Raw genomic sequence first — 14,623 nt, forward strand, 5'->3', positions numbered from 1 at the left:
CTGTCCCGGGTAGTGGTGTCCTTGGTAGTGGTGTCCTGGGTAGTGGTGTCCTGGGTAGTGGTGTCCTGGGTAGTGGTGTCCTAGCTCGGATGTGACGGGGGCCTGTGGCTGCCCCCCTCGTCGCTGGGTGGTCGCTCCCGCACGTGACGGGGGTGTCGTCTCCCTGTTGCTCCAGGTCTCTCCGTCTCCCGTGGTGTGCGAGGGGCATCCTGCGGGCGTCGCATGCTGGAGGGTCCGGGTCTCTCTGTCTCCAGTGGCCTCCGAGGGGCATCCTGCGGGCGTCGCATGCTGGAGGGTCCGGGTCGCTCTGTCTCCCGTGGCCTCCGAGGGGCATCCTGCGGGCGTCGCATGCTGGAGGGTCCGGGTCTCTCTGTCTCCCATGGCCTCCGAGGGGCATCCTGCGAGCGTCGCATGCTCGAGGGTCCGGGTCTCCCTGTCCCCCGTGGCCTCCGAGGGGCATCCTGCGGGCGGTCTGCATCTGCGGGGATGGGTGCCTGGACGTTTGGTCTTGCGATACACAATGAAGCATGCATGGTTAGACATCAGGCAGTGATCAGGTGATATGGGGGAGGGGGATATGGGGACGGGCTGTCGGCGCCCCCGACCTCTGCATCAGCAACCTCCCGGTCGTCAGGTCCGCCAGCCAGTTCCAGGGCCCTTTCCTCGTGTTCGGTCAGTGGCCTCTCATCAGCGGGGCCTCCTCCAGTCCTCACATGCTCCCTATTGTTGTGTGCGCGCTTCTCCTGTGGGGGGGGTGGGGGGCAGGGGTAAAAGGCAACACTGTTAGGCAGGTATATGAATGCACGCCATCGGTTGCGCGTGCATTGCAGAGGTTAAGGTTAGGGCTGGATTCACTTGGGGATATGGGGGATGGGGGATATGGGGGATGTGGGGGAGGGGGGATATGGGGGAGGGGGGATATGGGGGAGGGGGCATATGGGGGAGGGGGGATATGGGGGAGGGGGGATATGGGGGAGGGGGGATATGCGGGAGGGGGGGATATGGGGGAGGGTGGTATGGGGGATGCCTGCCTGCTCTGACGAGGTCGTTCACCTTCTTGTGGCACTGGGTGCCTGTCCGTGGTGTCAGGGCCGCAGCGGTGACAGCCTCTGCCACTTCCCTCCACAGACGCCGGCTGTGGCGTTGGGCAACTCTGCGGCCGTGCCCGGGATACAGGGCATCCCTCCTCTGCTCCACTGCGTCCAGGAGCGCCTCCACATCGCGTGACTCGAACCTCGGGGCTGAGCGACGGCCAGCCATCCATTCGGGTGTTCCGGTCGGGTGTTCCGGTCGGGTGGGGGGGAGCAGCGCGGCCTTATGAGCCGTCACGCCGTGCGGCACGTATGACGCTGCACGGCGTGAACCACGATCCCGTTATGTCGCTGCTAGTCCATTTCGGGCCGGAGACGTTCGACCCATTTTTCCGACGTGACGCAAGTCGGATTTGCGCCGTTTTTTGCGCCGATCAGCGGACTTTGCGCCGATAACGGAGAATTTCGCCCCAGCTTCCCAACAACGGAATAAAACTACAGAATAAATTGTTGGTAGATTGATTGTGAGTTCAGCTTCTTGGTTACAAATGTTAGGAATTCCTTTTCAATGCATTTGTCTCTCATGCATATGCATTACAAGGCAACCTCAACATGATTAGGGTAATAGAGAGAAAGTCAGCTTTGACAAAGGATCATCTGGACTCGAAACATTAGCTCTTTTTTCTCCCTAAAGATGCTGCCAGACCTTCTGAGATTTTCCAGCATTTTCTCTTTGGTTTCAGATTCCAGAATCCGCAGTAATTTGCTTTTGTTTATGAGAAACTCAATGGTGGTCGACAGAATGTTGCAGATGATGAATGGCAGGTCGAGGATAACGGAGGGCAGTTCCACTGTGCCAGGGGAAACAACGTATCTGTTTCAACTGGTCAAGGGTAAAGAGGGGTGGATCAAAAGTTCCCCAAATCAAGGGAAGGCTAATGGAGTGAGGGCCGAGGGTAATGAAGAAAGGGGATCCAATTTAAAAAAAGTTTGGACCAATATTCTTTCATGCCCGTTTTTATTATTGTTTTCCTTCTGAATAAATAATGAATGAGGGAAATTGCAGGGTGATGGTATCCATTTCCAGGGTCATTGTGCAAACTTCCACATTCATAGATGAATGAACCTCAAGGGTGGAGTTGACCACAGTGAGACCAAGGTATTGCTGATGCAAAGCTGAGAGCTTCCCTTTACCCAAAACTGCTGAGTTCACAAGTAAGGGCCGCAAAGACTGTGTTGACCAGATCTTTGCCTGATTTGGAACAGTTAGAGGAACAAGACAAGGGTGTCCCAGTACCAGACACAGCAATGGCCAGAATACCAACAAGTGGCACTAGCAGAACATTAGGCAGCCCAGGAGACTGGCAGCCAGGGGCTAAAGCAATGTTGAGCATTTGTGTATTATCAACTACACGGCTGGTGGTTTAATAACCTCCAAATATCAGAGATGTCACAGTCTGGTGAGGATGTCATGATTTTGCTTTATATACTAATGTAGCTCCTTCAAGAAAATTGATTTCCTTGTGGATTGGGAGACAGTCCAATTCCGATTAGTTTAAACATCACTGTGACATTGAATTTCTATACCTGTGGGATATTCCAGGGCTCTCCAGTGGGCATGTCTGGTATCTCAAAGGCAGACACTCACAAGTGCAAAATGGAATACAGCAATGTCCTGTTCGCAAGAGCCAATGCATTTGTGCGATTCTCCACAGACACTGAGAGCCAGGCAACCAGGGGCGAAATTCTCCCGAAATGGCGCGATGTCCGCCGACTGGCGCCCAAAACAGCGCCAATCAGACGGGCATCGCGCCGCCCCAAAGGTGCGGAATGCTCCGCATCTTTGGGGGCCGAGCCCCAACATTGAGGGGCTAGGCCAGCGCCGGAGGAATTTCCGCCCCGCCAGCTGGCGGAAACGGCCTTTGTTGCCCCGCCAGCTGGCGCGGAAATGACATCCCCGGGCGGCGCATGCGCGGGAGCGTCAGAGACCTGAACCGCGTGTATTGGGGCGTTTTCGGGGGGTTTCCAAAAGTGACCATGCCTGGAACCTGCTTTTGCTAGGGCGTCTGCTTTAACATTACCAGGGGGGAAAGAACGATGATGATTTTGAACTTTGATGATTCCATATTTACGGTCTTTGGCCGTTTTTAGGGTATGCTGGAGTAATGGGGCTGAGGGTAGGAGCTTTCCGTCTGCGGAAACAAATCCTCTAGTTTCCCACAGGGGTAGGAGTTCGGTTAAAATGTTGCAGACATATAAACTGTCCGAATATATGTCGGCTGGGGTCTGAAACGAGTCGGGGTGATCTACAATGTACGCTATGGCAGCCAGTTCTGCTGTCTGCGAGCCTAAGTGTCCTGGCAATTTTAACGAAATCTCTTCTAGGGCGCATCCCTGCACGTCCTCTACATAAATACCGCACTGTTTAGAACTGTGGAGGAACCATCCACATAGATTCTAAGGGGTACGTATGTGTCTGTGGGCTGGGGTCTCTGGGGTGTAGTTCCTAGTTTCGGGGGAGCTGACTTCGGTACAAAGGGTCCCGCATTATGCTTAGTGGATATTATTTCACACTCATGTGGGGTGCCTGCATATTGTAAATTACCGGCTAGGAAAGGGTGGGTCTTGGTTCTCTTAACTGTGATGTCAAGTCCCTGTAAGAGAAGGGTCCAACGGGCAGTGTGGATTTGGCTGACTGTGCCATCCTTAAGTCGACTATCTAGTAGTAGCTGTGTTGGGATATATTCAGTGAGAATGGTGATGGGGTTGGGTCCTGTAATGTAGGTGAAGTACTGTACTGCCCAAAAAACTGCGAGCAGGTGCCTTTCGCAGGCAGAAAATCCTTGCTCGACTGGGGCATCTGCCACGGGGCCTAAGCGATCATGTCGTTCTTGGAGGAGCACGGTCAAAAGGGTTTGGTCGGTAATTGCAACCTCAATTGCGTACGGGGAAAGTGGATCTGGGACCTGTAATGCTGAGGGCTCTTTTTAAATCATCCACGGCATCCATGTGCTGTGGAAGCCATTCCCAAGGTGCTTGTTTCTTGAGAAGGTCGGATAGGGGCGCTGCTTTTGTGGTGAAACCGTCGATATGGTTTCGGCAGTAGCCAACCAGTCCTAGAAATGACCGGAGGGCTGAGTCATTATGGGGCAGAGGTAATTTGACAAACGAGTCGATTCTATTCTGCTCGATCTCGCATTTGCCATGTGTGATTACTGTACCTAAGTAAATCACTTTTTCCTGTAAAACCTGGGCCTTCTTGGGGTTCACTTTACAGCCAATTTGTTGTAGGAGTCCTAAAAGTTCGGCGAGAAGCGAAATGTGCTCTCCCTTTGTGTCCGTCTGTAGTAGCAGATCATCTACATATTGGACCTGTTATGGACGAGGCCTTTTCAGAACCCCAAAATGTATCATGGAGTTCAACCAACCTCTCCCTTTAATGGATTTATTGCTTTTCCGAGCACACGGCTTTTTCCCTAGGTGTGGGATTATAATTATGGACACTGGGTTTTTAAACACAAAACACTATTTATTCCATGAACTCAACTTAACATCTTAAATAAATATTGGATCTCTTAACACCCCTTACTTCAAAGATAACTCAGAAAATATTGCAACAGTAAATAATTCCTCAAAATGTTCCTTCAAACTTCCAAGAGACTTAACACCTTTAAACAAAATCACATCAGGTTAAAGGTTTTACTATTGTGAGTTTAAATCACCCAAATGATCCAGAGATGGTCTTTTATGACAGAGATCCAGCTCACTGCAAACACAGACACACACCCAGCTCTTTTCCTCCAAACTGGCTTTCTCCCTGCAAGCAACTCAGAGCAAACCAGAACTTCTCAAGCTGCTGTCTCAAACTGGCTTTCACCTTTTAATCAGCTCACAGCAAAACAGCCAGGCACTTTGAAGCTGCACACAGCAAAACTGAAACCTCAAAATGGCTGAACTGAGCTGAGCTCCACCCACTCTCTGACATCACTTTTTTCTTAAAGGTACATTGCTTACACATTCATTTCTTAAAGGTACTCTCACATGACAGACCAGACAATTGGGTCGGGAAAATGTTGCTAATCCATTTGCCAGCTGTCGGTGGAAAATGGAGGGGGAGTTGTGGAAGCCTTGTGGAAGGCACATCCATGTATATTGCTGTCCCTGGAATGTGAATGCGAATTTACATTGGCACGCTTTATCCAATAGAATGGACCAAAAGCCGTTGCTAATGTCCAAAACCGAATTTTTTTTTGTCTGTAGTCCCTGTTTGAGCATGGTCTCGGGACACGTGGCTATGGTGGGGGCTGCTATTGGGGTTACTTTGTTCAGTTCCCGGTAATCAATGGTCAGTCGCCATGATCCATCGGGTTCCCGGACGGGCCAAATTGGTGCGTTATTCGTGGAGGCTACTGATCGGAGTACGCCTTAATCAAGCAGACTCTATATCACTTTTGAAATTTCTCCCTCTGCTTCTTGGGGAAAACCATACTGCTTTTGGGGTCTGGGGTCGGGACCTGTAATATTCACTAAGCCAGCGATCTTGCCACAGTCGTGCTTGTGCTGTGCAAATGCTGCTTTGTGTTGCTGCAGGACTTCCCTAACCTGTTTGTCCTGACTAATGGCTCGAGGGTTGAACCAGAAGTCTCCTACTGCGCTGATCCGATTTTCATACTCTCCAACTGTGAGCGTGGCGGGGGCTCATGCTGCCTTTAACATTCTCCACATACATTTATTTACCGGGTCAAATGAGAGGTTGTGGGAGCTCATGAAGTCAATTCCTAAGATGTGTTTGGCTGTCTGGGGTAGATCGACCAGAACTACGGGGTGTTTTGTTTTAATGTTCCCTATCTCGATTGCTACAGGGGCTGTGATGTGTCTCTGCTGTAAATGTCCTGTAATACCACTGAGTGTAATGGTGTCTGTCATGGGCCACGTGTCTCACTGAAACATCGTGGTGGAATTGAGCGTGGTGCGGGACCCTCCTATGTCCCAAAGGAATTCTACGGGGTGTCCCCGGACTGTGCCTGCCACTACCGGGCGACTGGACTCGTCACAGACCCATGTTGGGGAGCCCGAACACCGTCAGTCGGTGCCGTTCATATCTGTGTTCTCAGAACGGGCGCTAACACTGTGAATTGGCTTTGCCCAATTCTTATTTAGGCTGCCTGCCTGTTGGTTTCTCTGTTGCTTCTGGGGCGCATTGCACTCTCGTGCATAGTGTCCTAATTGTCCACAATTATAACACTCCTGGGATTTGGGTTGCTGTGGGCTGTTCCTGCCCTCATTTACCCATGTGGGGTTCTGGTGCGTCCTAACTGGATGCATGTCTGCCTGTTCTTCCTCTGTTTTAACAAATGCGGTTTTGCCTTGAATGGACTGTTCCCAAGTGCGGGACAATCTTTTCAAAACCCATTTCTCGTTGTGGGCCTCGTCTGAGGGTTCTTAATTTGCGCAAGCTCTCTGTCCTGTCTCTGTCACATGAGAGACTAGGATGCGAGTCCATTTGGCCATATTATCTGGGGACAAATGGGCGCGGACTAACTCTCCAAATACTGCCATGAAATGTATCCACAAGCATCCAGCAAACGCTGTGGGGTGTTCTGTTTTCTTTTGCCTACACTTGTTCAGGCCTTCTATGGGGTCTCCTTTGTTATAGCCGATCGCATCTCGGATCACTGTGTGCATTTCTTGTAGGGTGCCTCCTCCTACATTCTGTGGGCCGGGAAGGGCTGCCACGAGTGAAGGGTCGAGGCTTAAAACTGTGAGCTTCACTTGCTCCTTTTCATCCAGGCCGTACATGGTCGCCTGCTGTTTTACTCTAGCAAAGAACTGCTGGGGGTCCGATGTGGGTAGGAACGGTGTTATTTTATTACACGCATCCCGTAATTGAGTGACGGTTAACAGGGTAGTGTATAAGAAATCTGAGTTTCCTTCTGCTGCGGCCCTGCGATGTGTGGTTACAGGGTTCATAGGGGTGTGTTCTGCTTGTGTAGTCGGGGGTTGGGGTGCTTTTCGTTTCTGGGGTTTTTCCTGTGTTCATGTCCCATGTACATATCTGTGGGCAGTCTCATTTAACTCAAGCCAATCGGGGCCATTTTCCTGGTCTAACTGGGGTCCAAACGTGCTCTGAAACCCATTCTGAACAGAAAGCAGAGATTGCAATTCTGCAATTTGCTTCCGACACTTTGCGTGGGGCAGCACGGTAGCCTTGTGGATAGCACAATTGCTTCACAGCTCCAGGGTCCCAGGTTCGATTCTGGCTTGGGTCACTGTCTGTGCGGAGTCTGCACATCCTCCCCGTGTGTGCGTGGGTTTCCTCCGGGTGCTCCAGTTTCCTCCCACAGTCCAAAGATGTGCGGGTTAGGTGGATTGGCCATGATAAATTGCCCTTAGTGTCCAAAATTGCCCTTAGTGTTGGGTGGGGTTACTGGGTTATGGGGATAGGGTGGCGATGTTGACCTTGGGTAGGGTGCTCTTTCCAAGAGCCGGTGCAGACTCGATGGGCCGAATGGCCTCCTTCTGCACTGTAAATTCTATGATAATCTATGAACCGAGCTCTGCCTTTGTTCCGTCGTGGAAGTGTGGAGTGCTCGTAGGGATGCTTTTAAATCGCTGCACTGTTTCTGTAACTGCTCGACTTGTTCGGTTTCCTGTCTTACCAACACCGCGCGTTGCGTGTCTTGGTACGCTTTGTCATATTGGGACTGAAAGCTGCTCAAATGGGCGAGACAAGACTGGTGTGCCCGCTTGGCATCCTCCACCTCCTTGTCCCTCGCCGCTAACTGCTCTCTCAGTTCCTTGTTCTCTCTCTCATATGCACTCACATCTCCTTCATTACTCTTGTCTCTCTCCTCATTCTCTCTACGGAGTGTCCTAACGACCTCCTCTGTGCCTCGCAATTGTGCCAAGCAGGACACGATTGCCATTGGCTTGCGAGCTTTCCCTAAGCTCTTCTATGGATCTCTGTCAGGTTCTCTCACCAAGTATGCCCTATACTTCCGGGACTTGTTTCATCATTGGCGCAGAATTCACTCCAAAGGGGCCATCCTTTCCCTTTGAGATATTTTCTGATCACTTCTTCCCATACGCGACACTGTCCTACTCTACTGGTCGCTGCGACCTCGAATTCTTGGGGGTTCATAAGGCGTTCCATTGCCTTCATTGCCATTTTTCTCTATTTCTGTGGTCTCTACCCAATTTGGAACAGGGGGTGATAAAGCGGTGATGTAAACACGGGTGCGGCTTACGCTAATTTCCGGCCTACAAAACTCCCAACAGTTTTACGCAGCAAAATCGCTCAGGTTTACCTTATATCCCTGTTAGTACGCATGCATTAACACACTTCTGAATTTTGGAGGTTTGATCAGTATTGTTGTTAGACTTGTGGTTTTTTCTGTTTCCAATTGGATTCCAATTCAAATTTGGGTTCTCTCGGAGTGACTAGGCCACTTCTAGGTCGAGTCCCGTCAGATGTCGCCAGTAAATGTTGCTCTGTTTATTTGGTTCTAAATATGGTGGTCAATATGGTCGCCTTCCTTAATCCTAATTACGTTTGTTTTAGAGTCGCCAGGTATCTTTCGATGCCGCCATAAGGTTCAAACCCGAATACTGATCAAAGAGCCGATAAACCAGTTAGTAGTTCAAAGTCAATACTATTTATTTACACATACAGTAAGATCTACTCATGCACAAAATACTACAGACTAAACTATCACGACTGCTAACACACAATTGCTTCACAGCTCCAGGGTCCCAGGTTCGATTCCGGCTTGGGTCACTGTCTGTGCGGAGTCAGCACATCCTCCCCGTGTCTGCGTGGGTTTCCTCTGGGTGCTCCGGTTTCCTCCCACAGTCCAAAGATGTGCAGGTTAGGTGGATTGGCCATGATAAATTGCCCTTAGTATCCAAAATTGCCCTTAGTGTTGGGTGGGGTTACTGGGTTATGGGGATAGGGTGGAGGTGTTGACCTTGGGTATGGTGCTCTTTCCAAGAGCCGGTGCAGACTCGATGGGCCGAATGGCCTCCTTCTGCACTGTAAATTCTATGATCTATGATCTATACTGAGCTTCGGGCGCCCACTCAGTCAGAGGAACAATGGCCGTTATTCGGATCTGAGGCTGCTGGGGTCGAAGTGGTGATGGTGAACAGCTAAGGTCGTCCGTCTGGTAGTTCGCGTTGACCTTGGACTTACTTGCTTCTGGTGTAGCTGGTGGAAGGGTCTCTCCGCTTTGAGAGCCGATTCTAAGAGAGCGATTCTCTCTTGGGGCCTTCTTCTTATACCTGAAGGGGTTTCGCGCGTTTATGGGCGGGCCTTGAACTTGGCCCCAATCAATTGGGCTGGATCTCGATCACTTGTATTGATCTTGACCAATAAAGGGGTGGGTGCCCTGATGGCTGGGCGTGTCCTAGGTGGCCGGTGGCCTGGCTTTGTTTGTGCTTTCGGTTTGGGGAACTGGCGCCGTGAGGTCTGGAGCCAGATCGGTTACTTGAGTATCTCCCTTTGTTCCCTGAGATGGGCTGTCAATATGCTAATGGACCGACAGTTTCAGTCTCGTCTGGGAGCTGCGGTTCCAATACATGTAGAGGCTCTGTGCCTGCCTGCTTTCTTAGCATTGTCCAATATTCCCTGCAATCTTTGCAAACATCCATTTTGTATTCTGGAAGTGGCCATCCCAGATGGCTACAAGACGCAGAGTTGCAACAGTGGGCTGCCGATCCTGTAAGGGGGTGGCTCCTGTAAGGGACAGCGTGGGGAGGGACGCAGCGGGGGCAACAGGGGTGACCAGGGATGGGCCGTGGGGTCAGGGTTACCCCCATGGGACCAGGGTGTCTAGTCACAGACTGCCATTGTAGCGGCCTGCAAGCCACCATCTTGCTGCCACTCCACTAACCACCTACCTTAGCACATGGTTCTGCAGAGTGTCACTGGCCGTATGGTGCTGACATCGCACCATTCCCCCGCACCCCAGCCCCACCCTCCACCCCACTGTCCCTGCACCCCACACTCCACCATAACAACCCCCTACCCCTAAACGGTTGCCATCCACCAGCTGGGCATCACGCACCACACCCAAGGGCAATACGCACAGTAGCTACTATAGGGGGATGCTTGGCAAGGGCCATGAAGTGTACCACTGACAAGTGCAACGTTAGCCGATGGCACCCCTAGCAGCAGTGATGGGTATCAGGGCCAGAAGCCCCCACGGTTTCGGACACCGACTGAGCCAGGGGTGCGAATATGGGGGATGGGGGCATATGCAGGGTCAGGGGGATGTGCTGTGCAAACCAGGGCCACCATGTAGCCCGTTGGACCAGGTTGGGCATGGGGTACGCACCATGCTAACATGTCGGCCTCTCACCCCCTGCCGACAATGGATATTGGAATTCAACCAGGAATGGCAGCCTTCCTCCTCGTCGCCGCAGCCCTGGGGGATGCACTGAGGCTTTACAAGCTGAAGCTGCTCAAGGAGGAGGATCATGCAGCAGTTGAACATGCCTCAGTGGAACAGGAGGCAGCCAGTGAGGATGGGGAGCCGGCTGCCCAACAGGCCAAGGAGGAGGTTGGGAGGAGGCCCCGCAATAGGCCCCATGTGTACCGGCAGCGCCTGTCATTCGAGGACCTGACGGACCAGGCCTGCCATCAAAGACTCCGGCTGAGCAGAGAGAGATAGTGAGATTGCCAGATCATGGCACACCTGGCACCGCGGAGGAATTAGGACGGACACTCGCTACCGGTGGCCATCATGGTAACAGTCGCCTTGAACATCTACGCCATGGGGTCCTTCCAGTGGGGGTCTGTCCGCGATTCCACAGAGCTGGGTGCACAGGTGATGAAGGCCCTATATGCCAGGTTGCCACAATACATCAATTGCAATGTGGACCGAGCCCATCAGGATGCATGGGCAGCCAGGTTAGTCGCCATCACCGTGATACCATGGGTCCAGGGGATGATCAACGGGATGCATGTCCCCGTATGGACACCTGCAGATGACAGGCAGCTCTTCACAAACCAAAAGGGGTTCCTCTCGATGAACATGCAGCTGCCGTGTGACCACGAGATGCACATCAAGCACATCTTCACCTGATACCCGGGCAGCGTGCATGATGTCTTCATCCTGGCAGACTTGACGATTCCCGGCCTCTTTGAGGTGGCCCCCCAGCTGAGGGGTTGGCTCCTGGACGTCAGGGTCTATCTGCCGCACAACATGTGCCCCTGGGACAATGCACATGGGACGCTCTAATTGCCTCCAAGTTCACCGGCTACGGTTCTGGCCGAGACACGGACATCCCATCCCACCCCTACCGGCCCCATCAGCTCACCACCCCCTCGCATTAACACCTCTCCTGCAGCAGCCCCCACTCCCCCACCCCTTGCAACGCCCTCTGTAATTCCTACCTGCCTTATTATGGATTACGGGCACTGGGTTGGCTGTAACAGCGGGTCTGGTCCATGGGATGGAGGGTGATGACGACCTGCGATGAGCTCTTGTGCACCCACATATTTGCCAATGCCTGAGCCCCGCCCAGAGTGGCACTTTCCACTGTCCACCTGGGTGATCCCTGCATGTGAACTGACCATTCCCTCACGCGGCCCCACCAAACCCCTGTGGTGGTGGAGGGGGGCTGGTGAGGGTGGGGGGGGGGGGGGATGGTGGGGTGCACGGGAGCAGTGACCATTAGCTGCTCTGTGGCCTGTGGTCCAAGCCCCCTCTGACCCTCAGCTAGCACCCCACCCACCCCACCCACCCCCTCTGCAGCCAACCCAGCACATCCCTCACACCCTTCTGACAGAGCACCGAGGCAGATTGTAACATAGTTAACATGTGTTTATTCTGAACATATATGAACAGGTTTGTGCCCTAGCCACTATCAATATCTTATGTGCTGCACCTGTGCCAACCTAACTGGTGTCTACCTTTCTGGCTTTACAGTACCTAACCCTTGGGCCCCAAGCAGTTGACAGGATGTGGGGCAGAAAATAAATCAGGAGATAGAAAAGACATATGATAAAGGCAACATTACAATAATCATGGGGAACTTCAATATGGAGGTGGACTGGGAAAATTAGGTTGGGAGTGGATCCCAAGAAAAGGAATTTGTGGAATGTCTAAGAGATGCTTTTTGGAGCAGCTTGTGACAGAGCCTACGAGGGAACAGGCAATTCTGGATTTGGTGATGTGTAATGAGGCAGACTTGATTAGGCAACTTAAGGTGAAGGAACCCTTAGGGAGCAGTGACCAGAATATGATAGAATTTACCCTGCAGTTTGAGAGGGAGAAGCTGCAATCAGATGTAACGGTATTACAATTAAATAAGGGTAACTACAAAGACATGGAGCTGGATTCTCCGTTTTGGAGACCAAGTCCCCACGCCGGCTACCGATTCATCGTTTTGCTGGGGGATAGCAGGGAGGCAGCGTAGATCTCGCAGCTCCAGTTGCCGATATGGCCCGGAGCATTTCGGTTCCTGGCCACGTATGCACGCGGCAGTGACCTGCAGCGCCACGCCATGCTCCAAGGCGGACTCAGTCCGCGGACTCGGACTGCAAATGTAGTGCCCCCTTCGGCTGCTCGCGTGGCCCGGACCACCCGCCAACAGTGCCCCCAGCCCCGAATGAAGCCCCCCTGCCCGTGGATCGGCCCTCCACTGACTGTGGTGTCGCCGGACTGAGTCCGCATTGTGGGGCGGGCCATGGATAATCGGGGAGTACACCACCTTTTAGGGGTCAGACAATACAAAAACCGGCGCCACTCTCAGTATTGCCGTCAAAACGGATTGTCCGCTCCGTCGCCGAACGCGATTTTGCCGTCGGGGAGCGGAGAATCCAGCTCATGAGGGAGGAGCTGGCCAGTGTTGATTGGAAAAGCGGCATAGCAAGGAAGACAGTGGAACAGCAATGGCAGGAGTTTTGGGGGGTTATTCGGGAGGCACAACAGAAATTCATCCCCAGGAGGAGGAAACATGCTGAGGGGAGGACGAGGCATCCATGGTTGACAAGGGAAGTCAAGGACACCATAAAAGCAAAAGAAAAATCATACAAAGTGGCAAGAATTAGTGGGAAGCCAGAAGGTTGGGAAGCCTTTAAAAACAAGCAGAGGACAACTAAAAAAGCAATAAGGGGGGGAGAAGATGAAATATGAGTGCTAGCTAGCTAGTAATATAAAAGAAGATAGGAAGAGGTTTTTCAACATATAAAATGTAAGAGAGTGGCAAAAATAGACATTGGACCACTGGAAAATGTGGGTGGAGAAGTAATGATAGGAAACAAGGAAATGGCAGAGGAACTGAATAGTTACTTTGCTTCTGTCTTCAAAGTGGAAGACACCAGTGGGATGCCAGAGCTCCAGGAAAATCAGGGGCAGAGGTGAGTGCAGTGACCATCACTAAGGAGAAGTTTCTGGGGAAACTGAAAGGTCTGTAGGTGGATAAATCACCTGGACCGGATGGACTACACCCCAGGGTCCTAAAAGAGATAGCTGAGGAGATTGTGGAAGCATTGGTGGTGATCTTTCAGGAATCACTGGAGGCAGGAAAGGTCCCAGAGGACTGGAAATTGGCTAATGTAACACCACTGTTTAAGAAGGGAGGGATGTATTGCTTCTCGGCCTTTTGGCTAAGATCAAGTGTAATGTCGGCTCTGCCTATCGGCTCAGATCTGGTATGTCTCTCTTGTGGGGACCATGAATTTGAATTGGTTTTTGGAGCAGGCAAGGAGCTGGATTAGGGGTTCGCCCCTGTCCAGACTCTGAGCCCTGGCTTTATAACTCAGAAAAAGTAAGATAAAAAAGAAAAAAAAGAAAGGAAGATGGGAAAGTAGAGGCCGGTTAGCCTGACTTCGGTCATTGGTAAGATTTTAGAGCCTGTTATTAAAGATGAGATCGGGAAGTGCTTGGAAGGGGCGGTCCTGTCTGACAAATCTGTTAAGAGTTCCTTGAGGAAGTAACAGGGAAGGTAAAAGAAGGAGAACCAGTGGACGTGATTTATTTAGATTTGCAGAAGACCTTTGACAAGGTGCCGCATAGGAGACTGTTAAATAAGTTAAGAGCCCATGGTGTAAAGAGCCCATGGTGTTAAGGGTAAGATCCTGGCATGGATAGAGGATTGGCTGACTGGCAGAAGGCAGAGAGTGGGGACAAAGGGGTCTTTTTAGGATGGCAACCTGTGACTAGTGGTGTGCCTCAGGGTTCTGTGCTGGGACCACAACTTTTCACAATATACATTAATGATCTGGAAGAAGGAACCAAAGGCACTGTTGCTAAGTTTGCAGATGGTACAAAGATCTGTAGAGGGACAGGAGGGGGGATTCCAAGGTGCTCCCGTGTTCCATCACCTCACACGCGGGAGTCACTGGCACAGGACCCATCACTTCCTCCTACCTCGGGGTGCCTAATGGCCCCCGGGCTACTCCTTTGGACAGTGTGCAAGCGGAGCTATCCCCTGAGGCTCCCCAGCCAGCTGGCGCTGCCAGTCCTGGAGGCTCACTCTGGTCTCGATCAGGGTCTGCAGGCTTGTTGGCAAGGAGCACAGTCTCCATCTGGGACTGCAGCACATCACGCATAGACTGTGCCAATTCCTTCTGGGTCTGTGTCACA

The 14,623-nt window shown here is 51.9% G+C and overlaps 1 non-coding gene across 1 annotated transcript; it reads left to right on the forward strand.

The window, feature by feature from the left end:
- Positions 1 to 13,624: 13,624 nt before the first annotated feature.
- Positions 13,625 to 13,808, forward strand: LOC140425962 (U2 spliceosomal RNA). Its single transcript, XR_011948102.1, has one exon. It is a non-coding gene; the product is annotated as a U2 spliceosomal RNA (small nuclear RNA).
- Positions 13,809 to 14,623: the final 815 nt, after the last annotated feature.

Source organism: Scyliorhinus torazame, chromosome 6 (assembly GCF_047496885.1).
Source record: "Scyliorhinus torazame isolate Kashiwa2021f chromosome 6, sScyTor2.1, whole genome shotgun sequence".
Classification (NCBI taxonomy): domain Eukaryota; kingdom Metazoa; phylum Chordata; class Chondrichthyes; order Carcharhiniformes; family Scyliorhinidae; genus Scyliorhinus; species Scyliorhinus torazame.